The 22937-nt window shown below is 38.7% G+C and overlaps 1 protein-coding gene across 3 annotated transcripts in view; it reads left to right on the top strand.

Annotated features, from left to right (window-relative positions):
• Nucleotides 1–22937, top strand: part of UACA (uveal autoantigen with coiled-coil domains and ankyrin repeats) — an 84922-nt gene that overhangs the window by 5669 nt on the left and 56316 nt on the right. Inside the window, exon 1 of one of the 3 annotated variants that reach the window (XM_081048781.1) lies at nucleotides 3587–3701. The exons of the other annotated variants lie outside the window; for them this stretch is intronic. The gene's annotated coding sequence lies outside the window, so the exon portion shown is untranslated. Of the gene's footprint in view, nucleotides 1–3586; nucleotides 3702–22937 lie in introns of those variants that run through there. 3 annotated transcript variants of the gene reach the window in all.

The following is a 22937-nucleotide window of genomic DNA, read 5'->3' on the forward strand; positions in this document are numbered from 1 at the left end:
ATTTAGAAGTATACTGTTTACAGTTGAAATGGTATGAAGTCTGGAATTGGCTTCAGAATAATCTGTGACTAGGTGGGTGGGTGAGAAGTGAGTGGGGAGTATAGTTAGAATTGGTCCTGAGTTCATTGTAGCTGGGTAGATCATGATACCATTATTTACTTTTGTGCTCCTGTTGTATTTTGTATATGTTCTGAAATTTCCACAAGAGAGATCAAGTCATAGGCTTAAATAATTTTAAGATTAACATCCATCATATCACTCATCAAATCTGTTTTTAATGAAAAAAATCTTTAAGAGCTAGACATAAAATAACAACAATACAGTATGTTAAGAGCCATCACAGAGGTGCATGTAAATTGCTGTGGGAGCATGGGTGTGTAGGGTGGGGCAAGGGAAAAAGAAAGGCAAAGCCTGAGCAGAAAGACAGCGGGTAGGGCTTCCCAAGCAAAATCACAGCGAGTGCAGTGGTGTGGATCTGTGACATGACGCGACCCACGGAGAGAGCACCAAGTTTGGGAATGAACTTGGTTGGGTGTTATGGTAGGGCTGGTGCAGACAAGTGAAAGGAAGGAGTTGGGGAGGGCACCTTCGGGGATCTAGTCAAAGGAAGGTTTCTTTTCTGTGTGTTTTAACTTGAATTAAAAGTTTGAATTCCTTGACAAATTTAAAACATCGTTTAGAGAGATCTCCCACTGGAGCTGTGAGCTTTCATCGTCAGAAATTATTCTATTTGTGAGTTAACAAATTCATCCTTCTTTTCCCTTTCCCACCAGAATTAGTTGATAGGCAGCAAAATTTTCTTCTCATCAGCCCTGTTTAACTTACAGTTGTATCGTTGGTGACGAAATCTAGATCAAGGATGTTAGATTTAAACATTGTTAACTCATATATTCTTTCATCTCTATCACATGGAAGCCTTTACTGTCCTGTTACAGATTATGCACACGTTTGTCTGTCCTGACACCTAAGAGATATATAGGAAATTGTTGAAAATTTCCACCTGCATGAGCTTTTTCATCCAAGGGAAGTCAAAGTGAGTTCTCTAGGGAATTTGCCCAAAAACGGGTGGTTGAAATGCACTTCCTGAAATTATGACTAGAATGACAGGATAGTATATGCGTATCCTGTCATTTTCCTAAATCATAAAACAATTAAAAGTTTGTTTTGCTTTTCTCTTCTAGGCTAAAAAGTGTAGCACAAAAACACAAGAATAAATTCACGTGTTTGTAGTCACAAACAGTCTGTTGGACTCTTTTTGTTATCAGGAATCCTACATGTTACTGAGAGTGACTAATTTGTTTGGAAGTGTTATCGTCTCCAAGACAATATGCAAAAGACGAATGATAGAGTTGAGTGACTGAAGCTCTGACAAATGATGAGCTGAGATGAGCACTGATTATATAATTGAATCAGACCTGGCAAGTGCCCTTGAGCAAGAGCTGTGTATGACTGAGCCAGTTAGGATAAATGGCTGTCTGTTGTTTTAAAAACCTTTCTCCTCATAAAAGTCATACAGGTTCATTGCAGAAAACAAAATGTAGTTGAAGCTAGAGGATAAAACAAGTCACCCTTAATGCTATTCCCCATGCCATAATGCCCTGGTTATGCTCTTTTTAAAGAGTCCACACTGCGTGGTTGTTATTCAGTTAGCATTTAATGACCTTGGTGCCACAGTAAATGATACACATTTGTGTAGAGAAATTACTGATAAGAAATCCCAGTGCCTATAGCCCATATTTATTGAACATACATGTCTCGGACATTGTTTTAAGTGCTTTACATTAACTTAATCCTCACAGCAACCCTAAGAACTGGATACTATTGCCATCATTTTACAGATGAAGTTAAACATTTACTTGCCCCAGGTGCCATTGCTAATAAGTGGAGAGCCAGATAGGCTGACTCTGGATCCCATTCCTTAACCATTGCAAACTAATATAATTTAAAATTTAAAGCTATAGGGTTTGTACTTTAAACCATACACCAGAAAAATTGGAGGGAGGAAATATTTTGGGGGGAAGGAAATATTTTGGGGGGAAGGAAATGTTAAGTCTGAAGACCAATTTGTGTTCATTCCAGATGTGTATAAAATTGTTGTGTTCTCTACACCCTTAAAATAAAGGATACTATTATTTAAAATGTCTTTGTCAACCTGATAGAAAAAATTATTGCTTTAATGTGTGGTTTTGATTTCTAAGGACTGTGAACCTCTTTCTGTGCTTATTACCACTTTCACTTCTTGTGTTTGATATTATCGTCTGTTCTTGTTTTTTGACCGTTTTTTCTATTGGGGGCCTCGTTGTTCATATTGATCTTTAAGAGCTTGACATCTTTAGTTTTGCTATTTGGCCAATTGTAGATCAGAGAGTAGTGTGTGTCTCTCCCTATAGTTGTGTTCTGGGAGCGTCCCTTATATTTCAGATAGTTTTTGTTCGGTGTGCTTAATTTCATGATAGTTGACACACTGAGGTTATGGCTATTTTCTAGTCATTTAAATAGCGGTGTAACTAGCTGTATAAAAGTCTCTGATTTGTCCCATTCTAACTTTTGTCTTGAATTCTACGTTATTTGTCATCTTATTATCCCTTTTGCCTTTTTGTTTTTCTGCGTATGTGTCTGTTCTCTCAGTATATCATCTTTGGTTTTAGATCCAAACTACAAATTATTGGCTTAATCGGGAGGGTGTGTGTGTGTGTGTGTCTTTCTACAGGGGTATACACTTTTTGTGTGGGGTGATAATGTTTTTAATATTGACCTTTTGATATGTTGTCAAAGTTTAACATTACCTCTGTAGTTTACCCTTTCAGGTGCACAAATATCTCTATCTCTATCTCTGTATCTCACAGAGAATTTCGATTAAGTTTTTTCTTTCCAGATTGTGACATTATTAAAGAGAGTGGAAAGATGGAGAAAGACATACACATCGTACTCTCTGAACTAAAACAAGCGGGTGTGTAATAATTCTTCCAGCTTGTTTTTGTTACTCCATGGTTTTCTCACCTGCAGGGTACTGTGCAAAGGTTGGGGTACTATGGAAACCAGTCTCCAGTGGGGAAGCCTTGTGGGCGTGGTTCTAGCGAGGCCACCGGCACACTCCAATCTGTTCAGCTGAGCGAGGAATGGCCCACAGACTCTTGCCAATTTCATGTTTTTAAGTGGGAGATCTTTTTTATGACTCATCTCTTTTTTAAATTAACATTTTATATTTTTTAAAAGCATTTTATGATATAAACAGCATTCATAGCAATACATAAGTGGACAAGTATGGAAAAAGGAGTGTTTTCTCAGCCTTAGAAAAGGCAAATTGTGGGCCAAAGAACGTGCGTTCCTAGCTCTCGGGGCGTATGAAAGGGCAGGAGAGTAACGTGTGGTGTGACAGGGTCAAGCTTGGCAGACTAGGCGACTGTGGGTTTGAATTTTGCAGCTCCCAGTAACCAGCTTTGTGACTTTAGGCAAGTTTCTTCAATGTATTTGTTTCCCCATTTGGAAAATGGGAAAGTAGTTAAGAACTCATTAAATGTGATCCTGTTATTGCTGACTGAAAAGCCTCACCGGAAGTCATCTCATTTTTGTCCTTTATAACCAGATGAACAGCAGTCTTTCCTGATCTTTTCCTTTTCAATTACTATGTGCTGTCTTGGGCTTGTATGTCACCTGGAGCTTCCAAAGATCATCTGCTCTAGCCTCCTGCCCCAAGGGAGGTAAGTGGTAGCTCTATTTTTCATTTATTTAAAAAAAACATTTCTTGAGGGCCTAGGCTTAGTAAGCACCAGGGGATGAGAAGACAAGGCAGGTAAGAGACTCAGAGTCTTGTGGGCGAGCTCTGAAAGCATAAGGCAACAGCTGCTGTGACAGGAACGTACAGGTGCTGATTGAGTCTGCAGCTGACGGTCGTGAAGGTGTTTTTGCGGGATGAGCTGCTGCTGCTTTCTTTCTTTTTTTTTAATTGAAGTGAGATTCATATAAAATTAATCATTTTAAAGTGAGCAATTCAGTGGCACATACTATAGTCACACTGCTGTGTAACCACCATCTCTATCTAGTTCCAAAACATTTTCGTCACCCCCCAAGGAAGCTGTGCCCATTAAGCAGTTGCTTCCCAGCTCCCCTTCCTCCAGCCCCAGGCAACCACCAGTGTGCAGGGTGAGTGTCTCAATCTGAGGCTGACGAGACGTGGGTAGGAGTGATCCAGGAAAGGATGCAGTTGTGTTGGGAGGGAACCGAGAGAGCAAGGGCTTGCAGCTGAGAAATGGCACAGAGCTGGGGAGGGAGCAGTTGGATTGTCAGCTCAGTTGCTGTGTATCCTAGAATAATAGGCAAGAGGATTGGATGGGAAGGAGGCAGGGTGGGAGGTTGGGACTAAATTTGAGGAGGGCTTAGAATCTGTCGTAAGAGTGTTGGAGTTCGTCCTGTGTATCCAGAAGGGAAGAAGCACATAATCGGATGTGTTTTATTAGATGTGTTACCATGATAGCTCCGTTCAGGATGGATTTGAGTGGGTCAGGCCTGCAGGTGGCTTGATTGTTTACGAGGCTGCTGCAATAGTAGAGGCAAAAATTAGGGAGGGCCTGAATCATGACAATGCCGGAGCCGTGGAGACGAGGGCACGTGTTAGAGAAACGTGGGTCACCTGAGACCCGGAGAAGCTGTGACTGACAGTCACACCCAGTCAGCAGACAAGTTGTCAGAGCCCTTGCCTGCTAGCCCTGAGTGATTCCCACTGCGGCCTGGGCTTGATGTAATGTATGGACGGCGCAGTCCTGACTGGAGGTGATTCCCATCTAAGTGAGAGAGCGAGAGCGCTGTGCTGTCTCCATTTCCTGTACATACACCAGCAGTAAGTTGCTACTTGTAAAGGGATCGTCTAGTTTCATTTTTTGGCACACGGCTTTCCAATTTTCCCAGTTTGTGAAGAGGCTTTTGAGGAGGCTTTGTTTTCTCCACTATATGTTTTTGACTCCTTTGTTGAAATTTATCTGCCCCCATATGTGGGTTTATTTTGGGGTTCTCAATTCTATTCCATTGGTCTGTGTATCTGTTTTTCTGCCAATACCATGCTGTTTTGATTATTGTTGCTTTGCAGTATAATTTGAGGTCAGGGAGTGTAATACTCTGGCCTTGTGATTTTTTCTCAGGATTGCTTTGGCTATTTGGGGTCTTTTGTGGTTCCAAACAAATCTGATGATTTTTTTGTTCTATTTCTTTAAAAAATGCCATTGGGATTTTGATGGGGATTGCATTAAATTTGTATATTGCATTGGGTAATATGGCCATTTTAACTATGTTGATTCTTCTAATCCATGAGCACGGAATGTCTTTCCATTTCTTTGTGTCTTCTTCAGTTTCTTTTAATATCGTGTTTTTCAGTGTATAGGTCCCTCACATCCTTTGTTAAGTTTCTTCCTAAGTATTTTAGTCTTTTTTTTTTTTTTAAGATTTTATTGGGGAAGGGGAACAGGACTTTATTGGGGAACAGTGTGTACTTCCGGGACTTTTTTTTTCTCCAAGTCAAGTTGTCCTTTCAATCTTAGTTGTGGAGGGTGCCATTCAGCTTCAACTTGTTGTCCTTTCAGTCTTAGTTGTGGAGGGCGCAGCTCAGCTCCAGGTCCAGTTGCTGTTGTTAGTTGCAGGGGGCGCAGCCCACCATCCCTTGCGGGAGTCGAACTGGCAACCTTGTGGTTGAGAGCCCGTGCTCCAACCAACTGAACCGTTCAGGAGGCAGCTCAGCTCAAGGTGCCGTGTTCAATCTTAGTTGCAGGGCACGCTGCCCACCATCCCTTGCTGGACTTGAGGAATTGAACTGGCAACCTTGTGTTTGGGAGCCCACTGGCCCATGTGAGAATCGAACCGGCAGCCTTTGGAGTTAGGAGCATGGAGCTCTAACCGCCTGAGCCACCAGTCCGGCCCCCAGTATTTTACTCTTTTTGTTGCAATTGGAAAAGCAATTGTTTTTTGTTTGTTTGTTTGTTTGTTCATTTTTCTGAAATTTCATTGATGGTATATAGGAATGCAATGGACTTTTGTGTGTTGATTTTGTATTCTGCAACTTCACTGTATTTTTTTATTATTTCGAACAATTTTTTGGTGGAGTCTTTAGGGTTTTCTTTATAAAGAATCATGTCATCTGCGTATCAAAATTAAGTCAAAATGGATCAAAGATCAAAATATAAGACTTGAAACAATAAATTGCATAGAAGAAAGCGTAGGTACTAAACTTAAGAACCTTGGGTTCAGAGGATTTTATGATTTTGACCTCAAAGGCAAGGGAAGTAAAAGCAAAATAAATGAATGAGACTGTATCAAACTAAAAAGCCTCTGCACACCAAAAGAAACCATCAACAAAACAAAGAGGCAGCCAACAGAATGAGAGAAGATATTTGCAAACAATGCCTCTGATAAGGGGCTAATATCCAAAATATATAAATAACTCATACATCCAACAACAAAAGATAAACAAGCCATTAAAAAATGGGCAGAGGACCCGAACATACACTTCTCCCAAGAAGACATACAACTGCCAACAGATATATGAAAAGATAGTCAACTTCCCTAGCTATTAGGGAAATACAAATCAAAACTACAATGAGATACCACCTCACACCTGTCAGAATGGCTATTATCAACAAGACAAGTAATAATAAGTGTTGGTGAGGATGTGGAGAAAAGGGAACCCTCGTGCGTTGTTGGTGGGAATGTAAATGGATATAGCCACTGTGGAAAACAGTATGGAGGTTCTTCAAAAAATTAAGAATATAATTACCATACAACCCAGCAATCCCTCTTCTGGGTATCTACCAAAAAAATCTGAAAACATCCGTAAAGATATATGTACCCCTATGTTCATTGCAGCATTATTCACGGTGGCCAAGACATGAAAACAACCAGTGTCCTTCAATAGATGATTGGATAAAGAAGATGAGGTACATAAATACAATGGAATACTCTTCTGCCATAAGAAAAGGTGAAGGACTGCCATTTGTGACAACATGAATGGATCTTGGGATTATTATGCTAAGCTATCGAGATAAGTCAGATGGAAAAGTTGAGAACCATGTGATTTCACTCATATGTGGGATATACAACTGAAAGCAACTGCTATTGTCTGTCAAGACAGACAGCAGCTTAGTGGTTACCAGAGGGTAAGGGGGTAGGGGAAAGGGTAGAAGAGGGTAAAGGGGGTCAAATATATGGTGATGGAAGCAGAACTGACTCTGGGTGGTGAGCACACAATGTGATAAAAAGATGATGTATTATAGAGTTGTACACTTGAAACCTATACAATTTTACTAAGCAATGTCACCCAATACATTTAATAAAGTAAAAAAAATACAGAAAAGTGCACTTACAATCCATTTGGATGAATAGCTCAATGTTCTGATGATGGTTGAAAAGCAAATTTGGAAGTTTAATTTACTGTGCTAATAATCATTACAATCACAGATTTTTAGCAGATAACTACTTTGTTTTCTCCAACTTTTTATTATGAAAAATTGAAACGTACGTTACATGAAAAAGAATAGCACAATGAACTGGGATCCACCTGCTCACTATTTGTATTCAGAAGTTAGTTTTCTGCTGCATTTGCTCTACATATGTTCGTGTATGTATGTATAATACACACGTTCACTGAACCTTTTGAAGGAAAGGTGCAGACATTATATTTTACCTTTAAGTACTATAGCATCCATCACTTAAGAATAAGACATCTTTCTTGTGTACACTATATTGTAGTAGTGATATTTTAAACTGTAGCTTGTATTTATAGGTGAGGAAGCTTAAGTGTTACATGACTGATGAGGATGAAACAGAGTTGGAAGAAATTATGTTTCCCAGTTCCTCAGATTGCTGTAGCTTACATTGTACATGATAATACTGTCTCTCAAACTTCAGGAATATGTGTAATACCTTAATGATTTTTGTCATCCATAGAATACTCCTACTAACTTAATATTCTTTTAGAATGACTTACGTTAAAACACTTAAATATCATCATATTTATTTAGAAAGGAAACTATCTGAGAACAGGAAGCAGAGGGGTGCTAGGGGTCCTCTGAGCTACAGGAATTATAGGTGATGAGCATCTGTAGGGAAGGAGCAGTCCTTAGGGTGAACAGGTGGGAGGAGTCGTTTGCAGGCCTGGGGCTGCAGGCTCCTGTGAATACTTGCACTCCACTGGGGCTGACACTAGGTTGAACCAGGGACCAGGACTTTGCAGTTCCTGTTGGGCATTTTTCTTCTTTATTTCTCCCTTCATGTTCCAGCCCCACTGCTGGATGTGTCCCTGCCACAGGCTGATATTAAATGATCTGGAAGCTTAGAAGGAGCTGTCAGGAGACTCTGTCACCCACACTGGTCCTTGTTCCGGTGAGGTAATGTACATCTGTGTGGTGGTGTACAGAACACCCTCAGAGAGATGCTCAATTTCAGTGTTCTGCTGCTACCGCGTTTCCCTGAAAATAAGACCTCGCCGGACTATCAGCTCTAATGCATCTTTTGGAGCAAAAATTAATGTAAGACCTCGTTTTATTTTACTATAATATAAGACCGGGTCTTACGTAATACAATTGAAGACCGGGTTTTACATTAATTTTTGCTCCAAAAGACGCATTAGAGCTGATGGTCCGGCGAGGTCTGATTTTCGGGGAAACACAGTAAGTACATATGTTGTGGATCGATTTTTTTAAAACTTTGCTTTATAGCTAAGAATTATAATTTATTGAAGTTCTTAATAAGTCATTATTATTTGGTTATTTAAATTGGAGAATGTACATTTTGAATAGTCAGCACATATTCTTTAAGTACTATATGCCAGGCAATGTGTTGCCTAGGGAATGGAAACAAAAATTCGGTGTGTATTCAAGGTTATTTGATGTTTATTTTTCTTCAGTTTCTTTTCTCTAGACTTAAAAATCACAGGGAATTATATTTAAGAATATAACAATACCATTTTTGAGTAGCATATAAGTTGTTAAATATTCAGAGTGGCTTATATGAGTGTGTAAATTATTAATGTCTCCAAAATTTTTATTTTACTGTTAAATAATTATTCTTTATTTAGACTGTTAGATACATGGCCATTTTGTTTTTATTGGTTTATTTCATTAGGATTTTTATAAAACCAATTTATATGTTTTTCTTTAACATAAACTTTTCTTTTTTCTGTACAAATTGAAGGAAAAATGTAATGCAATTTTCAAAGTATCTTCTTTCATTTTAGTGTCAATACCATTTAAATAGGCAAAAAGATCAGGAATGACAAGATGTCAGAAAATCTGATTTGAGTCCAGGCTCTTTCTACTGCAAAGCTCTGTGACCTTGTGCAAATCACTTGATCTCAATAATTTTCAATTCTTCTTCCTGTAAGATGGGGATAAAACCACTTGCCTTTCAACCCTACCAGAGATTTTAGGTACTGAAAAGAATGAAAACCTTTTAGAAGCTGCGGAACAGTAGAAATAGAAATTTAAGCAATGATTGTTATCTATCACATAAACCATTAAAGCAGTTTTTATTAGATGTGCCTGAAATTGTGCTGAATCAGCTCTAAAAATATAGAAAATGTTGCTTACGTCTTTATGAGGTGAAGAATAAAGTTTATTGTTTATATGTAGAATGAAAAGATGTTCTGAATTGTAATTTGAATTGCTTTTCATATTGATTGCATGAGTGGAGAATAAGAAGAGTACAACTTTTGTTTTTGTACAAAGGAGTTTTGAGTTAGTTAGCTGAGTACAGCACAGTTGGGATGGAAAAATCCTTTGTAAGGTGACAAAATACTTATTTTCCCCACTAAATTTTTATCATAGAAGAGAGCAATGAATGGGAAAGAATGTTTTGCAAGCTGTGGAAAACATTACGCTCGTGCATTTGATAAAGAGTTGAATCTGTTGTCAGTATTTTATATTTATGGCTGTTATGAGCTTCTCATTCCATGGTATCATTCACAGCTATCAGTGTGCTCTTTCTGCTGGTTAACACCAGTAGGCAGAATCCTGGCTTATTTTGCTGGGAACGAGTTTTAGGCCTTGTGTGGAGGGACGCTGTATTTCCTTGTGTATTTGCCATTGTGTATGTTGTAATCACTTCGAGACAAAAAAATTCAGAAAAATTCAGTTCCACTAATATTTGGCAGACCTTTTTTTTTTTGGTGTGGTCTTAACACTTCTATTGCTTGTCTTCATTTTCTTCTGTCGTTTTTTGGAATTGTCAGTTTCAGCCTGTTGGCAGGTTGTTGATTGTTTTTAGCCTAGCAGTAGCTGAGATTTAATATGAGTTCTCTTCTCTGTCCAGGGGGGTGAAGTTCGTGAAGGCTAACAAACATATTTATGGCCTATCACATTTTTACATAACTTCAACAAATATTTGTTTGGCACCTACTGTATGGCACTTTCTTTTCTTTTCTTCACGAGAGGTTGTGACTAGAAAATTAACCTCCCAAGAGGTGACAGTTCTGTAAAAACATGATTTTCTGTGTTTTTCTTAACAAGGGGAAACTTCAGCTCCTTTTCTGATTTAACTTATTTTTAAATTTACATTATTTTATATTCTTTCCAAGTTTTAAAATAACCTTACATTTGTTTTCTTTAACGTGTTTAAATTTAGATTTATATTAGGTTGGTGCAAAAGTAATGGCAGTTTTTGCAATTATTTTTAACCTTTTAAACCACCATTACTTTTGCACCAACCTGGTAGCATTTTAGGGTTGGAAAGGACCTTAAAGTTTTCTAGTTTAGTGGCTAGATAACTTTTTGAGTACAACCCATAGTTAGAATACGTTTTCTACTGTGATGCAGGGTTGTGATAGGCAGAATTCTAAAAATGCCCCCCCATGATTTCCCACCCTAATCTTTGGGATTTTCAATATAATGAGATAACATGCCCATGATTATGTTACATTACATGGTAAATGAGATTTGGTGGATGTAATTAAGGTTACAAATCACTTGAGTTAACCAAAAGGGAAATTGTCCAGGTGGAACTGTTCTAATCACCCAACCCTTTAAACGCAGATGTTTCTTTGGCTGGCAGCAGAATGGGAATCCAGGGAGTCCTGAAGCACAAGAAGGACTTGCTATGTTCTTGCCGGCTTGAGGATGGACGGGGCCACGCGAGAAGGAATGCGTGTGGCCTTAAAGAGCTAAGAATGAGACTCTGGGCTGGTTAGCTGGGAACAGGGACCCCAAGGAACCAGGGACCTCAGTCGTCCAGCTGCAGGGAGCCGCCAGCCACCTGCTGAGCCTGGGAGTGCATTCCTCCTCAAGGGAGAGCCCAGCCGGGCTGGCACCTTGATTTTGGCCTTGAAAGGCCTTAAGAAAAGAACCCTGTTAAAATAAATTTATAGTAATATAATTTATAATAAACTTAAGACTCTTGCTAGCAAGGGTTACACTTGAAAAACTTATGAATGTTTTCCCTAAAAGTGCTTAATCACTGCATATATCATTAAGAGAATTGGTATCAAGAACCCGAAGGTAATAAAGCCCTGTATTCCTTAACATTCATTAATTTGTTGAGGAAATAGCTTTTGCTGTCTGTGTTGAGGAGAATACAGAAGCCTGTACTGTTTTTGAAAAGACATTTTGTGTAGAGGCCCAGGAGGGCCCGAAGGATAGATTTAAAGTTGCTTGTATATGGCCTTGTGAAGATGCCAAAGGACTTGTGCCTACCATGTTTCCCTGAAAATAAGACCCAGTCAGACCGTCAGCTCTAATGGTCTTTTGGAGTAAAAATTAATATGAGACCTGGTGTTATGTTATGTTATGTTATGTTATGTTATGTTATGTTGTGTACTTGGTCTTATATTAAAATAAGACCATGTCTTATATGAATTTTTGCTCCAAAAGACGCAGTAGAGCTGATGGTCCAGCTAGGTCTTATTTTCGGGGACGCACGATATTATGACTTGTCTTCAAGACACTTTATGTAATTGAGCCTTCTTAAAGAGCTTTATTGCAAGGGTCCTATAAGTTAAGCTTTATTAATTAAAGCTTTTTCTATACACAAATTGAGGAAATAGAACAGCAGGTTTCCTAATTGCTTAGATTTCATTGCATTCCTGCTGTGGAATTGTTTTGATGTCGCGGGAAAGGGTGAGTCACAGAAGAGGAAGGAACTACACTTAGGACCCACTATAAACACTTTTGGGCGTGGTGGTGTGTTTGGGTGTACTCTTAAGACAAATGAAATGCAATGAAGCTGTCGAGTAGGGTGTTTTAGTTGTTTCTAATGTATAGGCTAAACCTGTATCTGCTCCTGACTGCTCAGCACTGAAGATGCTTCTTAAAGACGGCCATCAGCGGGGAAGGAGTAGTATTGCATGGTGAAGATGAAACCCTATTCTGTAGTTATTTTTGTATGAAACTGAATTATTAAAACTTACATTCCTAACCATGTGGTATACTGTTGCTTTTCAGTGTTCCAGGTGATACCATTGATTCAGTTAAATAGCATTAATTGGAAAGATTGGCTAAAATGATAATATTTCCATTGAAAGGGTGAATGCACACAAGGCCAACTTTATACAGGGCAGAGTTTTGGAGTTCCTAGAATGCCACTTTCACAATTTAAAAGCTTAAGTGGTCCAGAGGTATACGTTCGTGACTTTCCTCCTGGGCTCCCCATTCTGTTTGGTGCCATCACTCTGGCAGGTTAGGCAGGCGCTGTGGTTCTTGGAGGGGACATGGAGATGATGATGAGTAAAGGTATAAGTGCCCAGGCTTAGTATAGGACAGACCTTGGGGATACGGAAATCCGGGTGCTGTTTTCTGCTAAGTGCAGTTCCTGCTGGACTGCGGGTGGGAATAAACCAGATGGCTCTTGCCTCATATGTTGGCTCATTGCCCGGCCCTGCAAGTGAGACTTTCCTTAAATTTGGTGCCTTAAGCACTTAAGTCCTCTCACCCTGGTCCCAGCTCCGCTCGTTGGTGCATCGCTGGGTCAGCTTCCCGTTTTCTTTTATGGAGAAGCTATTATTTTTCAGCCACAGAATCCAGAATGAGGTCTGTCGGTGGGTTCTTGTGTATATGACTTCATTTGGCCAATGCGATCACAAATTTGTACCTCAGTGTAAGCTAGAAAATATTTTGTTTACAAAGATTACAAGATTTCCTGTGCATTTGTAGTGGTTTGATGTATAGCTAGCGTGCATTTCAGGGACAGGAGCATTACGACAACAGTTGAGATCGATCAGTATTTCATGACTCTGACTGCGAGATTTTCCAGTATGTTTCCTATTTTTCAAATTGTCCAGGGAATATTCTGATTTGTTGTTTTTCTTCTTCCTGAAAAATGCGTTCTACTGCTGTAATTTATTACAGAGGCTTTCTGTGTGTGTTTCACATCTATAAGTGGTGCTAGAGTGAGAGGTGGGACTGGAAGGTAAATTGCCGTTGTGATGAAATGGGAAGAGAGGGGGATTGGACACGAACTGTAGTTTTGAGCCAGAGTGTTATACTTGGAAGTTGAGAAACAATACTGCTTTTATTTATTTATTCATTCATTTATTTATTTAAAAATAAAGCTGGGGCTCATATGCGCACCACATACCAAATTCTAGAGCCAGTAGTATTAATTTAATTTAACTTCTGGCAGAATTACCTTCTTTTATATTGACTTCAAAATATGGTAATACTTTTGGTTAAATTTTATAATTATATATATTTAGGAAGCAACATTGGTGTCCATCAATAGGTGATGGATAAAGAAGATATGGTATATATGTACATATACATACGAATATTCATTACTCAACAGTAAAAAAAAAAAAGAATGCCATTTGCAACAACATGGATAGACCTAGAGGGTATTATGCTAAGTGAAATAAGTCAGACAGAGAAAGACACATATTGAATGATTCACTTACTTACATGTGGAATCTAAAAACAAACCAAAACAAATGAATAAACAAAACAGAAACAGACCCATAGATACAGGGAATAAGCTGATGGTTGCTGGGGAGTAGGGGGGTGAAAAGAAAAAAAGATATTTAATATTCATTGTTGATTGATTAACAAAACATAAATTATCAGGAATCTAAGTATTGTGAATGAATTTTTGAAATTTTAATGTGTAAACTGCTAAGAATTTGGTATCCATCTTACATATCCATAAGTAAAGTTTCCATTTTAGAATCATTTGAACAGCCTTTTAAAGTAATTTAGTTTATATTGGCAGGAATGAGACCAAGTTGTCTTTACCTTAATTCATTCCTTCATAGCAGTGGTTCTCAACCATGGGCGATTTTCTTCTCTAAAGGACATTTGGCAATGTGTGGAGACATTCGTAGTTGTCACAACTTGCGGGGTACTCCTGGCGTCTAGTGGGCAGAGGCCAGGGAAGCTGCTAAGCATCCTACAATGCCCAGGGCAGCCCCACAACGAAGATGTATCTGGCCCAACATGTAACTAGTGCTGAGGTGAGAAACCCTGTCTTATACAATTCATAACAAGGTATGGTTTATGTCATCCTTTGTATTTTTCATCTTTCCCTCATCGTAGATGAATCAGCTTTTTAAAATAGTGCTCTTGCCATGTTATATGGCAGATTGATTACAAAAAAGGCCCCATTCTCCACGCTTGTCTGCATCCATAGTCTTTGCAATGTGGCTGTTTTCCTGCCTTGAGTCTAGGTTGTACTTGTGCTTTGCTTTGGACGAGAGAATGTGTTAGAAATGATGTTCAGCCGAGGTCTTCAAAGGTCTTTCATGCTTCTGTTGTCTCTTATGAACAGGTCCATGCTCGCCTGGCTGGCCTGCTGGTTACTGGTGCCCCTATTGCCCCACCTGACAGCTAGTGGATCAGTAGACGTGGGAAGGAGGCCGTCCTAGACCAGCCAGCCCCAACCATCTTGGCCATTTCACTGCAGACGCATGCATGGTTTTAGCCACCGTGACTCCGTCTGGCCCAGCACAGCAGAATTGCCCGGTTGACCTGTATGGTCATGACCAGTAATAAACTATGGCTGTTTTAAGTCACTATGTTTTGGTTTTGCAGCAGTAGAAAATGGGTATGTTGATACAGTAGTGCTTTGCGGAGGAAAAAGCCCTATTCAGATTGTCTACCCGCGCAGAACAATAATGATTTTAAAGCACCAAACTGTTCTGGATCTCAGATCTGCTCGTTGTTAAACATTTTCCACATCTTTGAAATTCAGAAAAACAATGTAGTGGATAAGAGACGCACCCACACCTAGGGTATCACTAGTCAACATTTGAGAAGCAGTGAGTTGAAACTCTTGTTCCCCCCAATGCCTCCCGCTGCCATTAGCAGTCGTGAGTGCTGCCACTCAGCCAAGAGATGCAAGCAGAAAAGCATTTGTTAGCCATGATTAGAAGGAGTACCTCAGTACAAATAACTGCAATCCTCTGTTAAGGTGATGATAAAGACAGTGAATATTAAGCTCCATAAATTCTCAAGTACGGAACGTATTATTTGAAAGCATGTTGAATATGTCAGCATTCTATTAAAATCAATACAAAATATTTAATTCCAATTGTATAGTAAAATATAATTTGCTACAAATAGGAATTTGACTATAAAAATAAAATACAGAAAGCATACTAATTAATATGGAAACAACTTACTACACCATGCCAAATTCAATTATTCAGATACAGCTATTTGATGGAAAATATAATGTGAAACATTCAAAATTGCTTTTAAGATTTATAAAATATTTCTAAAACATGAAAACTAATTTAATTAACCAATTTAGAAATCTGACAGTTAACTTCCAAACTCCAAACCAAGGGTGTTTCTCCTAGGGTATCTGCCAGTATATTAATATTATAATCCCCAGCATTAAATTCTAAATTCAATTCAAAGTACTTGAAATAATAATAGCAAAACTGAAACATTTGTTATTCATTCCTTTAAAAAAATCTATTTTCTCTGATGCTAGAAAATTGTAAATCTTTATAAATTATTACTTAGCGTGTGAGAACTTCCCGTATTTACTTATATGTGACATTTCAAGATGTCCAAGAAATATTTATTCTGTGAAAAGAGGTTGCTGGAGGACAGTTTATTAGCATACTTCTAGTTTGGTTAGTGGATAAATTCTTTTCAGTTGGAAAAATTTACACCAAATTCTTCACCAGCCTCTTAAAAATAGTTTTCTGTATTTAAGGGGTACAGGAATAGGGGGTCCTCAAACACATTCCTAGACCATACTGTACATGGGTTTGGAGGACTGAGAGTGGTATTGGGCTGCGTTTTGACTAAACACACACCAGGTCATTCTGATGTAAATGGACAAATGGATTGCCCACGGCAGTGGCTGAGCTGCTCTGTGTGGTATCTCAGATAATGCAAGGACAGAGGAGAGAACAGCCAGGAAATGGACCCAGCTTTTCAATGGAGCAACTCCTCTTTCTTTGTTTATTTCAAAGAAAGTAGTGATTTCTTTGCGGAAAATTTCTGAAATTAAAAAGGTACTAAAACCACCATCTGAGGTAACCGTCCATATCAAGAGGAAGGTGCAGGGCAGTTGGAAAGTATACAGTAATGAAAGTCTTAAACATCAATACCTCATGTATAATTAATTGGTGGTTTCAGTTTTTGAGAACACTTGCTCAGTTATTTTCCTTTTAGCCAATTTAAACTGTGCAGGACAAATGAAAAGTGTAACAGGAATTAAAATATTTCTACCATGATGCAGTATTTCAAATAATTTTTAAATAGCTTGCCAATCTAAATTTATCTGCTCTGTGGACCGTAAAGTTCAGAAAAATATCAATTTAAAATAGAACCAACCAATTAGAGTGCTTCATATTATTTCTATGTGATAATGATATCACATAATTTTAAAGTAACGTATTTGTTTTGGTATGTGCATTTTCTAGTTGTCATACAATAATTGTTTTTTTAGTAATAAAATGAAAATATAGATATTGTGCTTCGTTAAGTAATATATTTATGAGTTTTAGAAACATAAATGTAAATTTTCCTTTTGTAGATTACTCCCCTCCCCAACATGCCGGGGAAGAGGAGGGAGACTTCTTTTTTATCAACCCTTCCTGTGGTTAGATCTTTCTAAAAACCGTGCACACATACTCAATTCATAATCTAAAAAAGTAAAATTCAGTCCTTAAGCAAAAGCTCTACCTGTTTTCCTAACCTTGTACCTCAACCACAGCCTGATACTTAAAATGAAAGAAATTTGACGTTCAAGTGGAAGCAGAGAAAGAACGTTCACAGCCAATGGGGAGGGGAGAGATGTCCGCTGACTGGTGCTGAGCAGTATGTGGCACAGAGCACTCGTGGGCAGCCACTTACATTGTCTTCGTGAGGTTCTTAGGAGAGAATTGACGCCCTGGCCACCCTCTAGCTTCAGACTTGTCGACGGTGGTCCCCATTATTGGTTTTCTGTTAGATTTCCCTTGTAGCTCTTAGTATATCTTTATGAAAAATCCTGTTTTTCTGAAGGCAGCTGAATGCGTGTTTCTTATACATAAAAAAGCCTGCCTGAACAGAACAATACTTATTGTAGGAAATTTAGAAAAACAGGGAAAAAATAAAGAATTCAGATCTTCTTTAATCCCACATTCTGTGGCTGTTAACTGATTATTTCCTCCCATTGTTTTTCTGAATGTTTACTTCTTAAAATTGTCATCTTACAACCTTGATTAATATTTGCATATCTTTTCAATGTATGGAGCTCTGTGATCTTAGCTCTAGTTCAGGTGACAATTAAAGCTAAGTGAAACGAGAATAATTGGAGAAACTAGCGGATATGTACTTTTAAAACCTGAATTTTGGAGAGATTTAGATTCATTATGAAAAGAACAGCAACGGACATGCTTCTAATCTAAGAAAATCAATGCTGTTTACAGTTGTTTTTTTTATAATTCCTCTGTGCTGCTCATATGATACATATCTTTTAAAGCTAGAATTAAAAGTTTTGTTAGGGGAGAGTCAATTTCCTGTTGGCCAGGGGAAGGCCTTCTGTCGCCTTGATCAATTACTTTAGGCTTGTTTAAGACGAAACTCCATCTTGATTGGATTCGAAGATGCTGAGTTACATTCACGGAGGTATTAAATGTCATCTTATGAATGTGTAATGAGAACTAAATAGCTGACTAGTGAGCTGGATACTTCATCCAGTCTCTCTCTATGGGGAAGCAAGTTTATCAGAAGCTTGCTTGATGAAGGTAGTAGCATCAGAAGAGTGGGAAAGAACGATAAGATTCCAGTGTTTGAAACCGTGGTGTTTTGGTGATTTGGTGTCCTGTCGTCTTCCTTGGATTGTCCCTGCATGGTCAGTGTCAGAATTCCTGACATGCACCTCTGCTCTCATTCAGGTTCATTCATAGGTACTCCAGTTGCGTTCCACTCTTGGTTCCTGTTTCTTGGTCCAATGATAATGTAGGAAATATATTACTAAGTCTGATCACAGTCCATCCACCTCCTTAGAGACTGGTGAATTTAAGAGATCTGTCACCAGCGGTCCTCCTTAAGGTTGGAAGGACATTGTGAAAGTTGAAAGATTTCCTTTTCAAACAGGGAGAAGGAATGTTTACCGTTTGTTGGCTACCTCCATTCACCGCCATTTGCAGCAAACGTTCCCTGTGACAGTTAAAATGACGGTGCTTTTCTTAACATTATTGACTGTGTCTTATCCTCAGGGACCAGGGGTCTGTGAACATACTTCTTGGTCAAAAGGCAAGGATGCTAACTAAGATTGATTTCTCCATATTCCCCATGGGAGCGGCCACATGTAATTCTAAGTATTGACCTCCCCCCACAACCTCTTGATTCTATTATATGTGAGATGTATTTTAAAATTTAATTTCCTTTAACATAAGAAAGGGAGAAATTAATTTTTAGATTTTCTATACATCATAATGCAGCTTGTGAGGAAAATGAAAATGACAGTTGCTGTTTCAGAGTCGTAGAATTTACTAAAAATCTCAAAGATAAAAATCTATCCAAAAAAACTGTCAAATATTCTATCTAAGATCTGAATCTAAGAGATGTAATGCAAACCTTGTTGCTTTTTTTTTTCGTTTTTGTTTTTTTTTTTTGATTGGTTGGGGCTTTCCAGATCTTTTTCTGGTTTAAATGAATAGAGGAAAAACCATTTAGGAACAAAATTTACTATGTGCTTGGGAATGCTACTATGTATAGAATGAGTTTAATCTATAAAAAGTTCACAGTCTTTAAGGCAATCACAGGTAGACCTTGGCTTTAAATAGTGAGATACGCATAGTCCTCAAAGGAATTATGAAGCATACGGTTTAGCTGGTTACTGTTAGCTCTACTAATGTATTTACCACAGATTTCCTTGAAAAGTAACACCTATACTACAGTATAAAACACTCAGTTTCTGACAAATTTTCAATTGAATATTTATTATAAAAACAAACCACATACATAGTAAAATTTTTAAAAATTTAAATGAGAAGTGTTAAAGGGACTATCATATATTTATAGGTTTCTGCCCTTTTAAAAATTCTCTTTGAAGGGCACGCCTTTTTCAGTGAGTGTATGTGTTAAAGACATTTCTATGTATGATCTTCTGTCAAACTTGACGAACACCTGTTAGCCTGAGTAGCAGTACCAAGCAAAATATTTGTAATGTTATTTTACACTTGTATGGCCACCTTTTATCTGAAGTAGTTAGGTGTAGAAAGAATTCTTTAATTTCAGTGCTTGTTCTTTTCAGTTTGTTCACTCACTCAACAGACACTCAGGTGCCTGTTCCGTGCAGACAAGTGGCCGGGCTGTGAGCACACAGTGCATTCCTGGTCTGGAGGAACGTAGACAGGCCAATGGGAGGAGACGGTGTGAGAGCGCCAACACACTTGCAGACAGAGCCACAGCTCTACGTGGTGAGATGTGGGAGGGAGAGCCATGCTGGGATGTATCCTGGGGAAGGCCTGACGTGGTCTGGGAAATCAGAGTCTCCCTGAAAAAGTGGAGCTGAGAGCTAAAAACATGAGTCCCTGTTAAGGAGCGTAGAGGAAGGGAATGCTGTTTCCAGGTACCGTGTGAGGGAACTTGGTACTTTTGAAGAACTTCACACTGAAAAGAGATTGGAGGGCTGGAGAGAAAGTATCCAAGTTTCCACTTCAGAGGTCAAGAGGGGCCAGAATCTGAAGAATCTTAGAGTCATGTTAAAGATTTTGATCTTGAGAACAATAGGGAGTTATTAAAAGAGTAAGTACAGTAAGTTTATATTTTAAAAGTTAATCTGTTTGGATTTGATAGCCGTACGAGTCTGGTAATTCTTTAATAGTTACGCGACCTGACCAAACTCAGCACCTTGATGGTTGTGTGGTGGTGGTAGTAACACTTCTTCACTGTTACGTACTTTGCCCTTACCCTGGGCCAGTACTCGAAGTGGGAATACGGGAACTCTAATTCTTATAACCCGTGAGGTAGTTGATATTAACTTCTTTTACAGAGGAGGAAACTGAAGCTCAGAAGGAGTAAGTGATTTAATCCAGGGTCCTTAGCAAGTCAGTGATCACGCTGGGAACTCAGTCCGGGTTTTCCGGTGCCAGATCCCTGCTAGCTCATAGGAATTCCCTAAAAATTGTCCATCGTACACTTTCTGGCCAAACTGTACATTCAGACAGGTTCTTAAAGGTGTTTTTAGTAATGATAAATTAGTGCTTCTCTGACTTTGATTTTTCAAACTGAACTGAATTTTAAAAAGCTTCTCTTAGTTGCCAGCAGAGGGAGCCAGAAAGATTATTTTAATAAGCTTTGGAATTGTCTCAAATTAGGAATATTCATTCATAAGCAATTCTATTAAAATCACATTAAGAATAATTGTTTACATGGAATATATTTTTAATATGTTCTCATTTTGATTTAAAAGTATATGTGTATGTAGGTATTGTGAAGAAGTCTGGAAAGATGTATAACACAATGTAAAGTTATTGTTAGTCTCTTAATGGTGGTTCTGCTAAGTTGTCTTTTCCTCTCCCTCCCTTTTTTTGGAATACGTATTAGTTGTCTAATTTTTTTGCTATGCATATGTATTATGTAATAAAAAATAACTTTTATTTGTAGCTTACACGAGTAGTGTTAAGTGCTATTAAATGGTTTATAAAGTGTTTAAAATGTTTGTTCTTTAAGTCTAAAATGTATCGCCCATCATTTTAATGTGTTATTAATTTGCTTGGGAAATCTTTTTCATATTGACAAGGTAAATTTAATCCGTCACTTATCTGAATCTTAAATTCTGAATCACTGTAGTCAAAATTTAAGAAAATTTTGTAGAGTAGAAATAGCTTCTTAGTTGTCACATTAATAAGAACATTTTAGAGTTTAAAAGAAAAAATTCATTATGAATAATATATTTAATAGGATTCGGACTTAGAACTGAGTTCATGGTGTCAGGTTTTTCTTGCATCTTATAGAATTGGTAAATAGTACAAAATTATCACTTTTATGGAATGATTACTAAATAATCTGTCCTTTTGTGATAGCATGATATAGAAAAAAACTGAAGTTTAGAATTAGATCATCCTGAATTTGCGTTTGAATCCTGTCACTTGGTAGCTATTTAATTTTGGCAAGTTACTGAACTTCCCTGTTTCTTTTTACATGGAAAATGAAGATGGTAATATAAGTCTTTTTTGATTATAGTTGAGGACTATGTGAATTGTATGCGAAGTGTATATTTTTAACAATAAAAGTTAAAATAGCAGTTTGCAACCTTAGTTTTATTTTCGCCACAGCATCACTTCCAATGACTAAACTGAGCTGACTTATTCTTTATAGCATCTATGTTTGCCCATCCCCAAGTCGCTGCAGAAATGTAGATCCTTCCCCAACTGTGCTCATCTACAACCAGAGGCGTCTTACACTCTATTCAGCAACTAAACGATAGCTCTGCATCACATAATTCCTCCCCTTGTTACCTTCTGTGTCATTTGATTTCTGTGTTAACCAACTTTGCTGCAGACACTAATAACCCGAGGTCTTGGTGGCTTATAAGGACCTTACATTAATGTAGACTCCGAGCTGCCTGTGTAGCTGCAACTCTCTGTTCGACACGTTTTCATTGCAGGACCCAGGCTGAAGGAGCAGCCCCTATCTGGACCTGCCATTTGCGTGGTAGTGAGAACTCAGAGGGCTGGCGGGCTGAAACTTGTGCTACCTCTTAAAGCTTCTGCTCAGGCGTGGGTGCTTCGTGACTGCCAAAGCATGTCACCTGGCTAGGCTCAGTGAGGCGAGTATTCTTCCCCCGGGGGAATCAGTGGGCGGGGATGTGCGAATCTCTTTCAAGGATGGAGTGGTAAATAGAGAACAATAATACAACCAGCTACGATCTGTCCCCTTGATCACAACTATTATAGGAACTTTCTTTCCTTCCGCATACAAAGTGTATCCATCCTTTCCTCAAGGAAAATACCTCAAGAATTTCTGTCAATCACATGATTCTTGAAGTCTGGACCCTCATCAGACTTTCTGCATCATTTACATATGTCCATTTTCTTGATCCAAAGACCAGTATCTCCTACCTTTCAGATCTCCAACACACCGTAGTGGAGCAGGGAGAGGCTATCCACCGGAGACATTCCTGCTAGGAAAGGAGAGGAATGGAGGCACGCAGCAGTCACTGGTCCCTGGCCATTGTGAAAATCCCACTGGGTACATGTAAGGAGGGCTCCTTTTCTTGGCGCTCGGGGGTGCTCCTGGATGAGGCCCTGATTTTGCTCCTGTGTGTAGCTCCCTAGCCCATCGCTTTCCATGGCTCTTGGCTGTGCCCTCCCTGAGGTGTTGCCTGCTTCTTGCCAGTGGAAAGCTGGGGATCCATAGGAGATTTTGAAGAGGAACAGACCATTCACTCAGGCCGGGGGTGATGTGGGAAGATTTTTGTCTTTATCTGATTTGAGTCAGATCCCCATGCAGGCTGAAAACTACATGCTCAATTCTTTGAGGTGTGCATTTTTTCTCTAGACGTCTGTATAGTTATCTTGAGTG

Source organism: Rhinolophus hipposideros (genome assembly GCF_964194185.1).
Source record: "Rhinolophus hipposideros genome assembly, chromosome: 5".
Lineage (NCBI taxonomy): Eukaryota > Metazoa > Chordata > Mammalia > Chiroptera > Rhinolophidae > Rhinolophus > Rhinolophus hipposideros.